This window comes from Trichosurus vulpecula, chromosome 6 (genome assembly GCF_011100635.1).
Source record: "Trichosurus vulpecula isolate mTriVul1 chromosome 6, mTriVul1.pri, whole genome shotgun sequence".
In the NCBI taxonomy this organism is placed as follows: domain Eukaryota; kingdom Metazoa; phylum Chordata; class Mammalia; order Diprotodontia; family Phalangeridae; genus Trichosurus; species Trichosurus vulpecula.
In genome coordinates this window covers 63,998,708-64,020,672 of record NC_050578.1, presented here as the reverse complement: position 1 = coordinate 64,020,672, position 21,965 = coordinate 63,998,708, and the positions used below count along the sequence as shown (strand labels likewise).

Sequence of the window (21,965 nt, the reverse complement as noted above, 5' to 3'; positions counted from 1 at the left end):
TATTGAGCAGTACACAAATCTTAAAGCAGAAGAGAATGGACATAGATCACGCTTTCTCTTGCAACAAGGATCTTCTTTATAAAATTACATTTATTAATGTTGTTTGTTTCTATATTATAGTCATTCTAGACTACCTCAGCCTCCTTGTGCTAGTATACCCCTGCTTGTATATACTCTCTCAACTCACATTCACCTGCAGTTTGAGCTCCCCATAAAGCATCTCCCTGTAGACAGAGCCTATATTTTGTACTTCTTTTTATTGCCCCCAACATACACACATCCTACAATCACCCGGGATGAGTGCCTGGCTCAGGGTCATGAAATATTTATTGATTTGGCTATTTTAAAAACTTATTTCTAGGCAATGTTTTCCATCATGCTCTATTGTGTTCTAGGAGACAAGGTCACCCTGCTCTGTCTCCCATAGTGTGGAAAGTACTCTTCCTGCATAAACCCTAATGGTGACTTTCGTGAGAAGACTAAGGAAGTGTTTGATGTTTTTACTGAGATTTCATATTCGTTGCCCCATGCTAACATTAGAGTTGAATTCATTTACTGCTGCCTTTGATGTTGAATGGTATTATGGGTAAGGGAGTATTGTTTGATGGCACCAGCAGATTTACTTGCCTAGAGACTTTTAGCACTTCTGGAGCACTGGTATTATTACCAAGTACATATTACATTTTTTCTTCTTTTTCTAATTAAAGGGGCCATCCCTTGATTCACTTCTTAAAGAGGCCTATTCACTGAATGGGTGTTAACTCACTCTAAGTGAGTACCTGAAAAGTCCTTAACCTAAAAGAGCCAGGGTCTCCCAATGCATCCTGGGCTATCTCCAGCCATCCTGATAAATATCTGGTAGCTGGATCCAGATGACTCTGGAGGAAAAAGTGAGGCTGGTGACCTTGCACAGCACTCCCTCACTCAAATCAAAGTCAACTGCCAAGTCATGTCATCATTTCCCTGATGCCATGATCCTCTTCAAAAATGAAGGACAAAACACAACAAGTGATAGAGGAAACTTCAGCTGCTAAAATCGATGCTGCTGCTCCCTGGAGAAGGTCTGTTTGATTGGCTATGGATTCTCCATTGGCTATGGGGCAGCAAAGAAGACTGCCAACATGAGGATATGAATGGCTTAGTTCTCATGAAAGATGCTTTTCTTGGCATAGTAGATTTGTACAGAGGTTAAAAGTCTCAAAACAGAAGCTACATTCAGGTGCTGTCTGCACCATAGCAGACATCTGGATGAACAATGAAATATATATTCAGTCATCCAGAGGCCTCCACAAATATAAAGATAAAGAGATAAAAATATTCAGACAACCTGAAATTCTTTTATTATTTAATATTTTTTAGTTTTCAGCATTGATTTCCACAAGATTTTGAGTTACAAATTTTCTCCCCATGTCTACCCTCCCTCCCACTCCAAGATAGCACATATTCTGATTGCCCCATTCCCCTGTCAGCTCTCCCTTCTGTCACCCCACTTTCCCCCATCCCCTTTCCCCTTACTTTCTTGTAGAGCAAGATAGATTTCTATGCCCCATTCCCTATATATCTTATTTCCCACTTGGATGCAAAAACAACTTTTTGGGGGGGCATCTGCTTTTAAAACTTTGAGTTCCAAATTCTCTCCCCTCTTCCCTTCCCACCAACCCTCCCTAAGAAGGCAAGCAATAGGCCACACATTTGTCCTTATGCAAAACACTTCCATAACAGTCATGTTGTGAAAGACTAACTATATTTCCCTCCATCCTATTCTTTCCCCTTTATTCAGTTTTCTCCCTTGACCCTGTCCCTTTTCAAAAGTGTTTGCTTTTAATTACTTCTTCCCCCATCTCCCCTCCCTTCTATTGTCCCCCTTTTTATCCCCTTTCCCCTACTTTCATGTGGGGTAAGATAACCAATTGAGTGTGTATGTTATTCCCTCCTCCAGTCAAATCTGATGAGAGCAAGATTCACTCATTCCCCCTCACCTGCCCCCTCTTACCTTTCATTAGAATGCTTTTTCTTGCCACTTTTATGTGAGATAATTTACCCCATTGTATCTCTCCCTTTCTCCCTCTCTCAATATATTCCTTGCCCATCCCTTAATTTTATTTTATTTTTTAGATATCATCGCTTCATATCCAATTCACCCTGTGCCCTTTGTCTATATATATATATATATATGTATTATGTATGTATATATATGTATGTATGTATGTATATTCCCTTCAACGACCCTAATGCTGAGAAGGGTCTCATGAATTACAAACATCATCTTTCCACATAGGAATGTAAGCAAAACAGTTCCACTTTAGTAAGTCCCTTATGATTTTGCTTTCTTGTTTACCTTTTCATGCTTCTTTAGATTCTTGTATATGAAATTTTCTATTCAGCTCTGGTCTTTTCATTGAGAATGCTTGAAAATCCTCTATTTTATTAAAAATCCATATTTTGCCTTGGAGCATTCTACTCAGTTTTGCTAGGTAGGTGATTCTTGGTTTTAATCCTAGCTCCTTTGACCTCTGGAATATCATATTCCAAGCCCTTCAATCCCTTAAGATAGAAACTGCTAGACCTTGTGTTATCCTGATTGTGTTTCCACAATACTCAAATTGTTTCTTTCTGGCTGCTTGAAGTATTTTCTCCTTGACCTGGGAGCTCCGGAATTTGGTGACAATATTACTAGGAGTTTTCTTTTGGGGATCTTTTTCAAGAGGCAATAGGTGGATTCTTTCTATTTCTGTTTTATTCTCTGGCTCTAGAATATCAGGGCAGTTTTCCCTGATAGTTTCTTGAAAGATGATGTCTAGGCTCTTTTTTGATCATGGCTTTCAGGTAGTCCGTTAATTTTTAAATTATCTCTCCTGGATCTATTTTCCAGGTCAGTGGTTTTTCCAATGAGATCATTCACAGTGTCTTCCATTTTTTTATTCCTTTGGTTCTATTTTATAATTTCTTGATTTCTCGTAAAGTCGCTAGCTTCCACTTGCTCCAATCTAATTTTTAAGGTGGTATTTTCTTCAGTGGTCTTTTGGACCTCCTTTTCCATTTGGCTAATTCTGCCTTTCAAGGCATTTTTCTCATTGGCTTTTTGGAGCTCTTTTGCCGTTTGAGTTAGTCTATTTTTGAGGTGTTATTTCCTTCAGTATTTTTTGGGTCTCCTTTAGCAAGTCATTGACTTGTTTTTCATGATTTTCTTGCATCACTCTCTTTTCTCTTCCAAATTTTTCCTCTACTTCTCTTACTTGCTTTTCCAAATCTTTTTTGAGCTCTTCCATGGCCTGAGACCAATTTATATTTTTCTTGGAGGCTTTTGATGTAGGCTCTTTGACTTTGTTGATGTCTTTTGGCTGTATGTTTTGGTCTTCTGTGTCACCAAAAAAAGATTCTAAAGTCTGAGCCTGAATCTGAGTTTGTTTTCGCTGCCTATTCATGTTCTCAGCCAACTACCTGACCCTTGAGCTTTTTCTCAGGGTATGACTGCTTGTAGAGAGTACTTTGTCCAAAGCTTTAGGGGCTCTGCTGCTGTTTTCAGAACTACTTCTACACGGCAAGCTCTGCCACACCAGTGCTCCTTCTCCCCCAAGAACCGCCAACCAGGACTGCGACCCAGATCCAAGCAGGGCAAAGCAAACTCTGTACTTCTGCTCTTATTCTCCACTTAATTCCTCCCACCGGGTGGACCTGGGGCTGGAAGCTACCGCAACTAGAGCTTTGGAAGCAGCCGCAGGAGCGCCAGCAGTGCTGCATCACCTCTGCTGGTCCCGGCCTGGGGCCCACCAATCTGACCCGATTCAGCAGTTTTTCCACTAATGTCCTCTGTTGTCTTTGGCATTGGTGGGTTGAGAAGTCTGGTAACTGCCTCAGCTCAATGATTCAGGGCCCTCCAGCCTGCTCTGCCCAATTCCTAGTCTGGTTGGTCCTGGCACGGCCCATGCTGGGCTGCGCTTCAGTCCTAGCACCATGTGATAGACCCTTCCCAGCGACCATCCAGGCTGTCCTGGGCTGGAGCCCTGCTTCCTTCTGTTATTTTGTGGTTTCTTCAGCTTTAGAATTTGTTCTGAGCCATTTTTATAGGTATTTAAAGGGACCTGGGGGAGAGCTTAAGCAAGTCTCTGCTTTCCAGCCACCATCTGACAATCTGAAATTCTTATTCTTCATTCAGATAGTTTCTGAATCAGGAACACTAATATTTTATATGGGCCATTTGGATGAATTCCTACATGTCACAAAAGAAAAGCATGCATGGATGAGTGAATAAATGCATAGAATTCACTCTTTGAGCACTTATGTGCAAAGCATGGAGGAAAAAGTAGAAAAGATCATGCCCTGTCTCCAGGAACTCACATTCTAAAGGGGAAATAACATCTATATGAAGTTTCTGCTGTGTTAGAAATATGGAATTGAATGTAAATAGAATATACAATATGATCTCAACTAAGTTGTGTTTTGTATTAATTAGGAGCCAATGTAGATAATTTTTATCAAGTAAAACATTCCTCCTCCAAGTTGTTCTCCAAGACTTTATTTGATATGGAGTTGGCTGTGAATTCTCATGGGCTGTACCAGCACAGCCCAACATCTATCAGGATTTTCTGTGCTGGAAACATTTCCAGTATGGTCCTAGCAACACATTGATTATTGTCTCCACATATTTCTGGACTTTTTTCAATATATTGACAAGCTGTGCTAACTTTTTAAGAGAACTAGAAAACATATGCAATGTGTAACATCCGTGGACCTCCCATCTCCATGAAGGAGTAGGTTGGAGGTGTCTTTTCATATGTCTTATTTTGAATCCTGCTTGATCTTCATAATTTTGTTGCATTGCTTTTGATTTTTTTTGTCATGTAATTGTTCTTTCTCTTTTATGTTGTTTTAGTCACTATGCATGTTGTTTTCTTGGTTCTTCTTAGTCACTCTGCATGAGTTCATGTAGATTTTTCCATGTTTCTCTGTTTTCATCATAAAATACATCATATTTTATAGCACAGTGATATTCCATCATATTTATGTGCATAATTTGTTTAGCTATTCCCAAATTGATGGGCAGCTATTTTATTTCCAATTCTTAGCTATCACAAAAAGTGCTGCTATAAATATTTTGGAATATATATGAACTTTTTTCTTATTTATGGATTTCTTGGCTATAATAAACCCAGTAATGGGGTCTCTGACTCAAAGATATAGAAATTTTAGTCATATTATTGGCATAATTCTAAATTGTTTTCCTAAATGTCTGTACCATTTCACAGCTCCACCAACAAATTATTAATGTGCCTATCCTTCCACAACCCCTTCAACAGTGACTGTTGTGATTTTTTTCAGCAATTTTTGCCAAGTTGCAGGGTATGAGGTAAAATTTCAGGTTTGTTTTGACTCTAATTTCCCTTATCACTGATTTGGAGCATTCTTTCATGTGGTTGTGAATATTTTGTATTTTTTCCTTTTGAGTACTGCACTGTTTATTCATATCCTTTGACCATTTACATATTGGGAATGGCTACTGGTCATATTATATTTACTAATTGTTTGTGAATCCAGATACCAAATCTTTATCAGAGAAAATTTGATATGACGATTTTGATAGTGCCACAGGTAAGCCTCCCTCTGGGTGCTGGAATGTTCTTTGGTGTGCTCCTGGACCAATCCATCCACAATATTTGTAGACTTCTCTCTCTAGAGAGAGTTAGATTTCTCCATCAAAATTCAATCTGGTGCATTGTCTAGATCTTTTGGGACTTTTGTAGAGGGAAACTCAGCTGTACTACTTCCTACTACTCTGCCATCTTCCATCTGTGTCCAACTTTGGGCATTTTCACTAACTGTATCCCATGCATGGAATGTTCTCTGTCAACCACCTCTTGCCTCCCTTGGCTTCCTTCAAATCCCTGCTAAAATTCTGCCTTGTATAGGAAGGCTTTTCTGATCTGGCTTAACTCCCTCTGTTGATCAATTCCAAATTTATCCTGAAATAACTTATGCATACAAAGTTATTTGCACACTATCTCTGATGATTGTAAACTCCTAAATAGCAGGTCTGTCTTTTATGATTTTTGTATCCCCAGCACTTAACACAGTGCCTGGTAATCACCTCTATCTCTTGTTTGGCTAAGAGTTCATCTCTTGCCCATAGCTGTGAGAAGTATACGATCTCCTCCTCTTCTTTTTTTCTTATACTATGATCTTTAATATTATGGTTGCTTATGCCCAAAGTAATAAGGCAATACCATATCTATGAAGCTTATTAGTGAAGTGGGACAGTGATGTGCATAATGGTAGATAATATGTAATCCATTGAACAGAAATCTTGACCTCAGTCAAGGAGAACCACCAAAGGTAGTGTATTTCATAGGGATCTCAGGTAGCACTAATTCCTATGTCCAGTGATTAAATTAATATAGGACAATGACAGCAGAAAATGGCTCCCTACATAAAATTTGGTTTTAGTACCTGCACATGCTAAACAGCACAATAAGGTTCAAGCTTTTTATTTTTTTAAATCCAGCTGATGGGCTGTAAAGCAGCAGGTGCTTCCTGGATCATTGGAATTGACTTCAACAGAGACAAATTTGAATGCATCAGCCCTAAGGACTACACAAAACCCATCAGTGAAGTACTGACAATTCTGTGGGGTACACCTTTGAGGCCATTAGGTACCCTGAAACCTCGGTAAGTAATCAGTAGGCAGTGTGGAGATCTGGGGAGTCACAAGCAAACATTGAATCTCAGTTCAAATATGTAGAGTTCACCTCTCAAAGCTGGCTGTGTATATACCAGTTTCAATCAATCAGCAACATTTTAGTAAATTCTTACTATGTGCCAGGCACTGGGTTAGGTTCTAATGATCCAAACACAAAAGGAAAATTGCTCTGGCCCTCAAAGAGCTTATATTCTGGTAGGAGAAAATATTACATGAGAATGGGAGAAAGGCACCTAGGATAGTTGTCAAGATGATAGTAAATGGAGCCATAGATTGTTACACCATTTCCAGTGGCAATGATTATATTGGTATGATTACTGTTCTCAAAGCAAGACCAAGAGGCATAAAGCTGGGATGGGAGTGGTTTCTGGATTCTTAGGGGGACGGCAAATGGCAGATGCCCATACCAGATGGGCATTGGTGTCCTGGTGGATATCTAGATGTAATAATGTGAAACATGGTCTGAGGCTGGCTGAATACAGGGATTGTATATACATTGATGAGTCTATAATATAGATAAATACAATGTCATATACATGTTTGACAGTGTCGTCTCCACTACCAAAAATTCTCAGTGGCTCCAGGAACAAATACAAAATCTTCTGTTTGGTGTTCAGTTCTTTCAGAATCACCCTCCTGCATAAACACTTAGATTCAACTTTCTAGTCTTCTTATACCTTCCTGAGTACCACATACTCTTCAGTCCAGTGACAATGCCCCCCTGGCTTTTCCAGGAACAAGACATTCCGTCTCTTGTCTCTAGGAGTTGCCTCCGGTTGCCCCCATGCCTGGAATGCTCTTCCTTTTCAACACTTCCTCCTGAATTTCTTGGGCAGGGACTGATTGTCTTTAACCTTCCTTTGTCTCCCTAGCTCTGTGGCTCCTACCTAGGAGGTGCTTAATAAATGTTTATTAATGTATATACATGTGCATGTGTGTGTTTAGAGACATTTGTAAATTCACAATCCTTTAGAAATAAAGAATAAAACACTTGATTTTCATAGGGTCTGTGCAGAGACAAGGCCACCAAGGACTTGGTTTGGACTGAACTACCCCATACAAGAACCGTTTCCTGATGCGTCCCAGCTGCTGATGCCTTCCCCTCATTCCCATACTCAAATTACCTTGAAGTTTCTTTGTAGCTTTTTCAATATTCATGTTTATAAATATTGTCCCTTCTTCTCCATCCCCCTGAGAATTTAGAATCCTTGACTCAGGGACTGTTTCACTTTTATTTGCCATTCTCAGTGCTGGGCAAACAGTAAGCCCTGTTTCAAGAAGCTTGTTGATTCATTAATTTGGGGAACTGTGCTCAATGGTGCCAGTAGAGCAAGGTGCAGACTCCTTCCTGTTCCATTGGATATTATAAGAAGCATAATTTCTCCTTCATTTACACATCATATTGATGCCCTGGCTTCCTGCCATATGAGCTATAGGACCAGGGTGGTCCTTCATCATCTAAAATGCTCACCTATGATCCCATGCTGGTGTTCACTGGATGCACCTGGAAAGGATGTACCTTTAGAGGTATGTGGATGAGTAGTTAGGAAGTTTCATTCATTCATTTAGATAAATAGACAGACAAAGAGACAGACAGACAGATAGATAGATAGATAGATAGATAGATAGATAGATAGATAGATGAATGGATGGATGGATGGATGGATGGATGGATGGATGGATGGATGGATGGACAGAGAAATAGACAGACCATTTATTGAGTGCTTGCTATGTGCCAAGGACTATACTAAATGCTGGGAATGCAAAAATACAAGCAAAAAATAGCTTTAAATGGTTTACATTCTAAAGGGAGATGACAACACATAAAATGAGGCTCGAGGTGAAGGTAAAGGAGTGAGGGCAAGGAGGAAGTAACAGAGAGTCAGGAGAGGAGTCGGGAGAAAAATGAACATTGGTGGTCTGGGCTTTCCATGAAACTGTGATTATTAACTGACTCAGTGACTGCCTTGCTCTACAATGTTTCCCATTCACTTCAATGGAAAATGTATTTATGGAGGTCCTATGGAGTATGTGCCAGGCAGGAACCATGGGAGATATAAAAGACAATGATTCAGCCAGAGGTATAGTTCAAGTTTAATGCTGGGAAACTGTGATCCTCAGCAGGAATGCACCAATCAAAAGGAGGAATCTAGGTGGCAGAGGTGTGTGAAGGTGAGTGAGGCTATTGGCATACAGGTGAGAGAAGATGGACATTCCATCTTTACCAAGTGAGAGAAAGGCTATGATCTTACAACAACTTAAGGAGCTTGTCAATGAAAAAAAGGAGGGGGAATTATCGAATGAAGTTCAGAATAAAAATGAAGGGAGGGATTTGAAGAGAATACCAAAGAGGAAAACAATAGTAAACTAGATGTTACACATGCTGCTCAATACTGGCACCTCTAACTTGTTTTCAAAAGGCTTATTTCACTTTGAGTTAGAGCCTACCAACTCCAAAAAATAAAGTACCAGAAAACTCACAGAAGTCATATGCAAAAAGCTTTCTTTATTCCATTGGAGGAGAAAAAACTAGACACTTGTGGCAGGGTCTGGTCTAGGACCAAGGAGACCCAAGGCAGTGAGGCAAATCCTTGATACACATAGTTGTGGCAAAGAATCAAGAAGTGAGGTTTAACCACAGCGAGTTTGTCTAAAGACAAGGAGTCTATTCTTGGCAGAGCAGATGTAGTTCCCACAGGTGCTTGGCCATGCTTAGGGACTGCCTATGGCTCATTTGAGCCAATTCTGTGATGCAGCTGCAGTAGAATTCATCCAGAGGGGTGAACACAAAAGATTGCTGCTGTGCCAAGCTCAGGGCACAGCTTGCTTGCTGGGCCTTAGCCCTGGAATAATAAGAAAAAGAGAGGAGTCATCCTGATCTTCCCCCACTTTTGGCCAAGGGAAGGGGGGTTCTGTAGACCTGCATTCAGTCAATGTCACTAGTTTCTGTTTCTCATTAATGCTTCCAGTTGCTATATCTTTTCCCACTGTTCTCCTGCAGCAGCCCCAAGCTCCCAGCAGACAATGGTCATTTCATCAGTGGTGTTAACTCTACAGTCCCTGTTTCTTAGTGATTGTTCTCAATCTGTTCTCTACCATCTGAAATTTGACAAGTCGGTTGTCCTCCAGCCACCGGTTCTAGTCTCCTTTCCTAGGAGACCAGTTCTCTGACAGTGATATATATAAGGACAAGTCTTAGTATGTTGTTTAACAGCTCAAAAAACCTCACCCCTCCATTATTTTTAAACTTTCATTTAGGGGCAGCTAGATGGCATAGTGGATAGAATGCCCATCTGGAGTCAGGAAGACCTGAATTCAAATCCAGCCTTAGACAAATCTTCATTTATTCACAGTTCCTACAATGCCAAGCTTCATATACAAGGGATCCGGTGATGGTGAGGAATATGAGACTTCTTTATATTTATATTCCCTGGGGGAATCTCTGTTTTCAACTCCATATAGGCTTACAGTGAGGGCAGCTAGATGGTGCAGTGGACAGAGTGCCAGTAAAGCTCATCTTCCTAAGTTTAAATCTGGCTTCACACGAATAGGGGTAAGTGACTTGCTTAGGGCCACATACCTGGGAAGTGTCAGAGGCCAGATTTGAATTCAAGTCATCCAACCCTAGTCTCTCTCCTGAGCTCCAATCCTAAATCACCAACTAATGGTCTATTGAACATTTCCAACTCAGTATCCCACAAGCATATCAATCTCAATATGCCCAAAACAGAATTCACTATCCTTCTCCCTAAACCTGACCCATCTTCTAAACTTCTTTATTATTGTCAAGGGCATCGCCACCTTTCCATATTCCTTAAGGGTGTCATCCTTGGAGTCATCATTTGAGAAGGGACAGGACAAAAAGAGAGAGAGGAGGGTGAACAGAAGAAAATGAGATGGAAGAAAATACAGAATTAGTATTCATAACTGTGAATGCTAAAGGCATGTGGTCCTCCATAAAACAAAAACTGATAGTAAAATGGATTAAAAACCACTACCCAAAAATATGTTGTTTACAAGAGATACAATTGAAACAGAAAGACATTCAGAGTTAAAGTAAAGGCTCAAACAGAATCTAACATACTTCAACTTAAGTAAAAAAGGCAGGGATAGCAATCATGATCTCAGACAAAGCAAAAGCAAAGATAGACCTAATTAAAAGAGATTATTAGGGAAATTACATTTTGTGCTGAAAGGTACATAGACAATGAAGCAATATGAAAACTGTTTATAGCAAGTTTCTCTGATAAATGTTTAATTTTTCAAATATATAGGGAACTGAGTCAAATTAATTAAAATAAGAGCCATTCCCCAATTAACAAATGGTTAAAGGAAAGGAACAAGCAGTTTTTAGGAGATCAGAGCTATTTACAGCCATATTTAAAAATGCTCCAAATCACTATTGATTAACAAAAGAAAAATTAAAACAACTCTGAGGGACCATTTCACACCTATCAGAAATGACAGGGGCAGCTAGGTTGTGCAATGAGTAGAGCACCAGCCCTGGAGTCAGGAGGACCTGAGTTCAAATCTGGCCTCAGACACTTGACACACTTACTAGCTGTGTCATCTTGGGCAAGTCGCTTAACCCCAATTGCCCTGCCTTCCCCCCTCAAAAAAATGATATATTCTGGAAGGGATGGGGAAAAATAAGCATACTAATAAACTTCTGGTAGAGTTGTGAACTGGTCTAACTGTTGTGGAAAACAATCTGGAACTATACCCAAAGGACTACAAAACTGTGCATATCCTTTGACTTAGTAATACTACTACTAGGTCTGTATCCTAAAGAAATCAAAGGCAAAGGAAAAGGACCTATATGTCCAAAAATATTTATAGTACTTCTTTTTGTGGTGGCAAAGAATTGGAAATCAAGGGCATGCCCATCAATTGGGGAATGGTTAAATGAGTTGTGTCGTATGATTGTGATGGAGTGCTATTGTGCTATAAGAAATGACAAGGGGCTGATTTCAGAAAAACATAGCAAGACCTCCATGAACTGATGCAAAGTGAAGTCATAAGAACCAGGAGATCATTGTGTATAGTAATACCAATGTAGTCATCTTGATCAACTGTGAAAGACTTTAATTTAAATATTTTTAATTAACCTAAATCTGCCTTATATCCTTCCTACTTCCCCATACCTGACTGTTAAAAAAAAGTTTAAAAATATTTTTTACAAATACGTATGGTGAAGGAAAACAATTTCCCATTCTGTCTATTTCATTCACATACGTGTGTGTGTGTGCCTTTTTTTTACAAATATGTATAGTCAAGGAAAACAAATTCCCACTCTGAACATGTAATTTATATATGTGTGTGTGTATGTATATATGTATGTATGTATGTATGTATATGTGTGTGTGTGTACATCAGTCATCAGCACTCTGACACATCATCTCTCTTTCAGGAGGTAGGATAGCATGTTTCATCCTGAGCCCTCTAGAATTATGTTGATCATATTTTTTAAGTCTTTTAAAGTTATTTTTTTTTACAATATTGTTGTTGAATAAATTGTTCTCTTGGTTCTACTCACTTTTCTCTGCAGCTGTTCATCCAAGTCTTTGCCCAAAATTTCCCTGAAACCATCCCCTTTATCATTTCTTACAGCATGATGATATTTCATAATATTTATATACTGTAACATCCAGCCATTCCTCCAATTACTTGGCACTCCTTTAGAGTTCAGTTCTTTGTCACCATAGAGGTGCAGGACAGGGTTCATATTTTTTTAAATGAGTCATTTCCTTCTCTTTGACCTCTTTGGGTATGGTTCTGGCACTAGTTTCATTGGCTCAAGGGTAATGACACATTAGTAATTTTTTCCAGTCTCTTCAGTGTATGGAGAGGGATACGGAGGTTGAGCTTCATCTTTCTAGTCTAACTAGAGACTAGCAATTTTGGCAATAGATGCTGCCATTTTGAATATCGACCTCCCACATGCATTTAATGACCTCGTACAGGAGATCTGAATCACTTTTGTTGAATGAGAGAAGAGAAAATATATTTTCATGTTTCTGAAAAACCTGCCAATGTGTCCTAGCTCCTCCTCTTTGTCAAGAGTTTCAGCAGCTGTGTCATGCACTGTATTTTCCTGGGAAGTAAAGGATCATGGGATCATAGACTTAGATATGAAAGGACCTTAGGGCTCCTCTATTCCTACCCCCTCACTTTACAGGTGTGGAAAATGAGACCCAGTTTTAGATCCAAAATATATGACTCTTTATGGACCTAAGTGGAAATAGCCTTGAGCCGAAGTGACCCCCAAATCTTTTCTATGACTCCTGAAGCCTCCTAATGCATATGGAAGTTGATTGCCAGGTCCATCATTTATTAATGAATTACTTCATTTACTATATATGTGCATACTAGATTTAAAAGCATATACTAATTTTAAGCAGGATCTTGTTTAAAACTTAAATCTAAACTAAATTACCCTTGATTGGAAGATATGGAAACAAGCTATTGACAAGAACTTATATTTTCTATTTCAGCATTCAGAAAGTCCTGACATTTTAAGTTCTTACGTGACAGGGAATATGTGTAGATGCATCCCAGACTCTGTCTCTCTGAGATTTCACTTTCATATAATAATGAGAGAGGTTGTATGGCTCTTTCTTGTAAATTGAGCACAAAACAGAAATAAATTTCTTTAGTACGGATTAATCCATTTGCCAAAATAAGGGGTTAATGATGTCACTGACATAATTCACTTTACCTGGGGAAGTAGCCAGTGCTAATGTTGTTTTAAAATCTATATAATGTGGGTTATAGGGAGCTAGGACGTCAGATAAAGTTGCAGCTCTCATGACTTTTGACTGAAGAGAAAATCTGAAGTGAAATGATATCTTTAGTTCAAATGTAATAACAGCTTAAAGTACCTCCCTTCTAGGATTCCAATCATCTATCCCCAGCAAGCTGAGCAAGGCAGTGATCAGTATCAGATGATGCTACTAGACACTATCTTTTATATGAAGTATTGATGATGAAGCTCTTACAATGACTTTGCAAGTTAATATATATGTATATGCACATACATACGTTCATGTATACACATACATACCCATCTATTTATCTATCTATTTAATCCACAGAAAGTCTATGCCTGTCCTCTTTCTTTTCATGTTTCAAAGGAGATGGATATTTTTAATATATATTTAAAAGAATAAATTGAATTTGTTTAGCAAAATAACTTATTTCATCACATTACCTGCTTCCATTCTGAAATATGTGTGTGTGTCTTTTAATTGAAGGAAAGCACATCATACATCTCAATTCAATTAATACAACAAGCTTTTATCTAGCACATTTTCTAAGCCAGGCATTATACTGAGCAGTGGGGATATAAAAGCAGAAGTGAAATAATTCCTACCCTTGAGGAGCTGACATTCCAATACATCACATATTTTCATAATACGCTCCAAGATATACTGTCAAATAACTTGACAGAAATGAAAAAGGAGAAGGAAATGAAAGAATGAAAAGTACTTATACATGGATTGCCATAGTTCAGCAGATAAAGATGAGAAAGATTTTAAGAAAAAGATGAGATAGATTAACCAGATCTTCTCAGAGGAGCTCTGAACCTGAGAGTCCATGAATTTTTTAAAAATATTTTTAAAGAGGGGCGGAGCCAAAATGGCGGCTGGAAAGCAGGGACTTGCCTGAGCTCCCCGCCAAGTCCCTCCAAAAACCTATAAAAAATGGCTCTGAACAAATTCTAGCACTGCAGAACCCACAAAATAGCAGAGGCAAGCAGGGATCCAGCCCAGGATAGCCTGGATGGTCTCTGGGTAAGGTCTATTGCCCACGGAGCTGGGAGCAGGAGAGGAGTGGAGCAGAGCCCAGCATGGGCAGCATGGACCAACCAGACCGGGAGCCCGGTGGAGTGGGCCCTAGCGCCCTGAATCAGTGAGCTGTGGCAGTTACCAGACTTCTCAACCCACAAACACCAAAGACAACAGAGAAGGTTAGTGGGAAAAGCTGTTGGGGAGAGAGTGGAGTTCGCAGTTCAGCCACCACCCCGGGGGCAGCGGAGGTGGGGCAGCTAAAGAACTACGGCTGCAGTTGTTTCCAGGCCCAGGCCCACCTGGTGGGAGGAATTAAGTGGCCGATCAGAGCAGGAGTGCAGAGCCTGCTGAAGATCTGAGTCCAGTCCGGGTTGAGGGTTCTTGGAGAAGAAGGAGTGCTGGTGTGGCAGAGCTGGCTGTAATAGCTCTGAAATCAACAGCGCATCCCCTCAAGCTTGGAACAAAGTACTCTTTACTCTACAAGCAGTCATACCCCAACAAAAAACTCAAGGGTCAAGTAAGTTGGCTGGGAACATGGCCAGGCAGTGAAAATGGACTCAGATTCAAACTCAGACTTTAGAATCTTCCTTTGGTGACAAAGAAGATCAAAACATGCAGCCAGAAGAAGTCAACAAAGTCAAAGAGCCTACATCAAAAGCCTCCAAGAAAAACGTGAACTGGTCTTAGGCCATGGAAGAGCTCAAAAAGGATTTGGAAAAGCAACTTAGAGAAGTAGAGAAAAAATTGGGAAGAGAAATGAGAAAGATGCAAGAAACCCGTGAAAACAAGTCAATGACTTGCTAAAGGAGACCCAAAAAATACTGAAAAAAATACTGAAGAAAACAACACCTTAAAAAATAGACTAACTCAAATGGCAAAAGAGCTCCAAAAAGCCAATGAGGAGAAGAATGCCTTGAAAGGCAGAATTAGCCAAATGGAAAAGGAGGTCCAAAAGACCACTGAAGAAAATACTACCTTAAAAATTAGATTGGAGAAAGTGGAAGCTAGTGACTTGATGAGAAATCAAGATATTATAAAACAGAACCAAAGGAATGAAAAAATGGAAGACAATGTAAAATATCTCATTGGAAAAACCACTGACCTGGAAAATAGATCCAGGAAAGATAATTTAAAATTATTGGACTACCTGAAAGCCATGATCAAAAAAAGAACCTAGATATCATCTTTCAAGAAATTATCAAGGAGAACTGCCCTGATATTCTAGAAGCAGAGGGTAAAATAGAAATTGAAAGAATCCACAGATCGCCTCCTCAAATAGATCCCAAAAAGAAAACTCCTAGGAACATTGTCGCCAAATTCCAGAGCTCCCAGATCAAGGAGAAAATACTGCAAGCAGCCAGGGAGAAACAGTTTGAGTATTGTGGAAACACAATCAGAATAACACAAGATCTAGCAGCTTCTACAATAAGAGATCGAAGGGCTTGGAATACGATATTCTGGAGGTCAGTGGATCTAGAATTAAAACCAAGAATCACCTACCCAGCAAAACTGAGTATCATGCTCCAAGGCAAAATATGGAGTTTCAATAAAATAGAGGACTTTCAAGCTTTCTCAGTGAAAAGACCAGAGCTGAATAGAAAATTTGACTTTCAAACACAAGGTTCTAGAGAAGCATGAAAAAGTAATCAAGAAAAAGAACAAGAAAAAGAAATCGCAAGGGACTTACCAAAGTTGAACTGTTTTGTTTACATACCTACATGGAAAGATGATGCGTATGATTCATGAGACCTCAGTATTAGGGTAGCTGAAGGGAATGTGCATATATATATATATATATATATATATATATATATATGTGTGTGTGTGTGTGTGTGTGTGTGTGTGTGTGTGTGTGTGTGTATGTATATATGTATGTATGTAAATATATATACATATATATATATATAGACAGGGCACAGGGAGAGTTGAATACGAAGGAATGATATCTAAAAAAATATCAAATTAAGGGATGAGAGAGGAATATATTGAGAGAGGGAGAAAGGGAGAGACAGAATGGGAAAAATTATCTCGCATAAAAGTGGCAAGAAAAAGCAGTTCTTTTGGAAGGGAAGAGGAGGCAGGTCAGGGGGAATGAGTGAATCTTGCTCTCATCAGATTGACCTGAGGAGGGAATACCATTGTATTATGAAGGCAGAATTTATGATTTCAAAGAGAATCATATATATGCCTGAAAGGTTCAGAACTGCAGGATATAAAGAATTCTCTAGGTAGAAGGCAGAAGAATTAAAGCATGTATTTAAACTCCACAGTAACAGATCCACGAACCAGCATCCCCATTTTGATATTTTGATCAAAAGCTTCCAGGCCCAATAAGTACACCTCACAAGAGTAACCAGGAGGCCACAGAGAAGCATGATGGTATAAAGCAAAATCATATACATGCTTCCCCTCTATGGTAAGAAGATTACCCACTGGCTTCAAGTTCTTGCTCAGCACTCCTCGGTCCACACAAGGGTCAGCTCTGCTACCGGCAGCTCCTGCTTCAGCTTTAGCTGTAGGCATCTCTGGCTCCAACGGAAGGAAAAAAAAGCGCTCTTCAAGCTGTCTTCTCTCCTCTTATAGAGTTTTTGACATCATCAAGCGCCACCTAAATGACCAGGGCCGATTGGTTCTTGAGTTGGCCTCTCCTCCTAGGACCCTGGGAGGTTCACATCCATGTAGACTAGGTTAACCCCTCCCCTCAGCCAGCCCCATGAATCATCACACAGGAAGTTCTCTGCTCCCAGGCATGGGTCTCTGGGCTTCCTGCCCCGGAAGAGAAGCAGCAGGCCCAGCACCCAGCAAGGCTCAATGAGGTAAACTGAGTCACTCAAAGAAAACAAAGGCCATTTTGCCTACCGACACAACCATACACACTCAATGGGGTATCTTACCCCACAGGAAAGAAGGAGAAAGAAGATAAAAAGGGGAGATGACAGAAGGGAGGGCAGATGGGGGAGGAGGTAATCAAAAGCAAATACTTTTGAAAAGGGACAGGGTCAAGGGAGAAAATTGAATAAAGGGGGATAGGTTAGGAAGGAGCAAAATATAGTTAGTCTTACACGACATGAGTATTGTGGAAGGGTTTTACATAATGATACGCATGTGGCATATGTTGAATTGCTTGACTTCTTAGGGAGGGTGGGTGGGAAGGGAAGAGGGGAGAGAATTTGGAACAGATGTTCAAAAACAACAACAAAAAAGTTTTTGCATGCAACTGGGAAATAAGATACACAGGCAATGGGGCGTAGAAATTTATCTTGAAAGGAAGGGAAAAGGGGATGGGAGGGGAGTGGGGTGACAGAAGGGAGGGCTGACTGGGGAACAGGGCAACCAGAATATATGCCATCTTGGAGTGGGTGGGAGGGTAGAAATGGGGAGAAAATTTGTAATTCAAACTCTTGTGAAAATCAATGCTGATAACTAAATATATTAAAGAAATTGAAGAAAAAAGAAAAAAAAGAAAAAAAGAAAAGTAACATTCAAAATAATGAGCATACAAACAAAATGTGCCAACATTATGAATAATTATGTATTTAATCAAAATGAGACAGTCACCAGAAGGAAAAAATAATTAATTTGCCTCAACAATGGCCCCAGTAATGAACCTGAGACAAGGTTCATCAATGTGGATAACAAAATGCAGGAAGAAATTAAAGTGTGAGAAAGAACAAGAGAAAATGGTAACAAAATTCAACAATAAAGGTGTCTAACCCCCCCCCCAAAAAAAGAACTGCTTTTGCTGCATCCCATAAGTTTTGGTGTGTTGTCTCATTATTGTCATTCTCTTGGATGAAGTTATTGACTGTTTCTATGATTTGTTGCTTGACCCACTCATTCTTTAGGATTAAAAAAATATATTTTTGTAATTATTTCAATATAATTGTTTTCCTTTGTTAACCTATGTCTTTTATTTTATTCATTTACAAACATTATTGTGAGGAGTCCAAGGCTTCATCAGGCTTCCAAATGAATCCATGACCAACACACAAGCAAAAAAAGTTAAGAACCTTCATGCTTATGGTGTGAAGTTATTGTGAAGTAATTTTTTACTTTCAAATATCTTTTTCAATTATATGTAAAAACAATTTTTAACATTCATTTTTAAAATTTTGAGTTCCAAATTCTCTCTCTCCCTTCCTTCCCTCCCTCGTCATTTTGTATAGGTTATACACGTGCAGTCATGCAAAATATTTCCATTTTAATCATGTTGGGAAAGAAAACACAGACAAAAATAAAGAAAAATAAAGATAACTTCAAAAGTTTGCTTGCCATTACTATGTACAATGTTCTTCTAGTTCTGCTTGCTTCACTTTGCATCAGTGTATATAAGTCTTTCCAGATTTTTCTGAAAGCATCCTGCTCATAGTTTCTTATGTCACAATAGTATTCCGTCACAATTATATATCACAACTTGTTCAGCCATCCCACAATAGATGGGCATCCCTCAATTTCTAATTCTTCACCACCACAAAAAATAGCTGCTATAAATATTTTTGTACATATAGGTCCTTTTCTTTTTCTTCTGATCTCTTTGGGATTCAGACCTAGCAGTGGTATTTCTGGGTCAAAGGGTGAAGTAATATTTTCAAGTTCTGTTAACACAAGAAAAGTCTTAGAGGGCTTAGAAATGTGCCAGTTCAACCTTGTTTCATGAGGTCTTCAAAACAATACCACTTTTCACAAGAAGATATTTCTATCTTATGAGGATCATAAAACAAAAGACAACAAAACATCTACAGACTGCTGTCCAGCTTCTGTTTAAATTTAAAGCAAGTTAGCCTAACCTAATGTCCAAGAAGGCTGTACTGATGAATTTTATCTCCCTATGTAAATATACTGTGACCCTTTAAAAACAAGGGGTTCTTTTACCATTGCTGGGAAATGGTTCCCTCTGTAGAATATAGGAAGAGACTGAAGGTGGCAGCAGCATCCTACTAGAGGGGCCATCTCTGAAAGAGCTAAGTTGTTTTCATTATGAGGGTCTGTGAGAAAGCATTAGGAACTCCTCCCAACAGTTGTTTCTTGTAGGATATGCCTCAAGGTCTTCTTCCAACTGCCTCCTTTACCTCCCCTTTTCCCTCCCCTTCCCTCCTTTTATTTCTTCTTTTATTTCCTTTCCTTCCTTCTCCATTCTCTCTTTCTTTTCCTTCTCTTCCCTTTTATTTCTTTTCTTTTCCCAGTGGATTTTAGGAACTTAAAAAGATGAGCATGAGTGTCGGCAACCCTGATCAGAGTATCAAGCAAAACTAACCTTTCCAAGTATACAATGTGGAAAAGAACTAAACTCTTACTCAGCACACTACACATAGCTCCAGAAGATTTGTAGAACTGGGAGAAGAAAGCCCTAGACAATGTTCCAAGCCTTCCATCTTGTTCAGAAAACCCCATATCACACAGAAGTTTACAAATAGCTTATGTCCATTCCCACCACTGCCTCAATATGGACATCATTTTTGTTTTGGAAATTCCTTGATATCTCTTAGAGATTTATCTTAGGTAGTAAGTTATCTCCTTCCCATTTTTAATGAACTTGTTAAAAAAAACACCTTTTCCAAATGATTTAGTTCAGTAGTTCCCAAGCTCTGGGGATTGTGACCTATCGTTGTCAGCTTGATTTTTGCCATCCCTTGAAAGTGATCTCCTAAGCTCACTTTTAAAATGAAAGTAAATTTAATTTAATCAAGGGAAGCAATAGAAAGTGAATTTCATCATCAGCATTCCAAGAAGCAACAGCTAGAACTGAACATGAAACACCTTACTGGTTTAAGATTGGAAAAGGAGTATAACAAAGCTATATCTATTGTCATTTATTTAACTTCCACACAGAGTACATCATGCCAAATGCCGAGGTGGATGAATCAAAAGCTGGAATTAAGGTTACTGGGAGAAATATCAACAATATCAGATGTGCAGACAATACCACGCTGATGGCAGAATGTGAAGGAGAAGTAAGAAGCCTCTTGAGGAGGGATAAAGAGGAGAGTGTAAAAGCTGACTTGAAGCTTAACATCAATAAAACTAACAACTTACAGGTGGTCCCATCACTTCCCTGCAAAGAGAGGGAGAAGAGATGGAAGCAGTGTCAGATGTTATAAAAGATCACTGAAGATGGCCACTGTAGCCATGAAGTTAAAAGACACTTGCTCCTTGGAAGGAAAGCTATAGTATATCTGGACAGCACACTAAAAAGCAGATCCTTGTCCACAAAGGTCCATATGATCAAAGCTATGTTCTTCTAGCTGAGAGAGTTGGACTATAGGGAAAGAAAAGTGCCGCAGAAATGACACTTTCAAATTGTGGTGCTAGAGAAGACTTTTGAGAGTCCCTTTACATAGTATCAACAATACTGTAAGGGGAAATATTTCTGATCAGATCGTTGCAGGGACCAATCTTGACTTCAGAAGATTGTCAGTGAAGTATAGCTTCCTCCTCCAGCAGGGAGGTGTTAGTCTGTAGGTAGACAATAGTCAGTGCATTGGATTATTTTTTTTCTTAATTATTGTTAGAATGAAAGGCTATGGGGGCAGGGATGGATAAGGTGAATGAGCAACAGGAAATGACAGTAATAAATAAAAGCACTAATAAAGTATGCATTTTCAAAAATATATTTTGTCTTTTATGTCACACTCTTTTCTGGAGGTAAAATCGTTCCATCTCCCTCCCTTACAACAACAACAAAAAAAACTAAGCAAAAATCTACATTTGACAATATATGCATTCTGATGCATTAGTCCTATGATTCTCAGCTGCTAAGATGAAGGGATGTTTCATGATCTCTCAGATAATCCGTAGCTTTTTATTTTCGGTTAATCAGAGACTGGCTTCCTTTTGTTGGTCTTTTCACTTTGTATAGATTTTTAAAGCTCTACTTAGTTTCCTTCGCATCCATTCTGATCAATTTTTCCATGTTTCTCTGAATTCTTCATATTTGTCATTTATAATAGAAAAACAACATTGCATTATGTCCACACACAGCCTTATTTTGACCATTCCTCAATCTGTGGGTGATCATTTTATTTCCAGATTTTTTTGGCTAACACACAAAATAGCAGTGTTACAAATACTGTAGCAAATATGGAAACTTTGATTTTGATTTTGACTTCCTTGGGATATACACTGAGAAGCAGGATCACTGGATTAAATGGTATGTATAGTCACTTTTCTTGCATAATTCCAACCTAAAATCCCGAATGATTGAACCATCTCACAGCTCCACCATCACCTCTCTTCCTCTTACCATTCCGATGTTGAATTTCCTGGGTTTTATCATCTTTGTCAATTTGCAGGATTTGGTGCAACCTCAGAGTATAATTTTAACATATTTTAATTTTCATTGATTGAGCATGTTTTCAAGTGGTAATTTGTAATTTACAAGGGGGACTCATTCAACAATGACATTACATTTGGACGTGAACTGGGGAACCAATACGAAGCAGAAAATGTCTAAGTCTACTTTCCTCAGAGACTGAGATAGCTTA

General features: G+C 39.1%; 1 pseudogene; it reads left to right on the top strand.

Moving 5' to 3' along the window:
- The first annotated feature begins 987 nt into the window (after nucleotides 1-987).
- On the top strand, nucleotides 988-9,865 carry LOC118854625 (annotated as a pseudogene).
- Nucleotides 9,866-21,965: the final 12,100 nt, after the last annotated feature.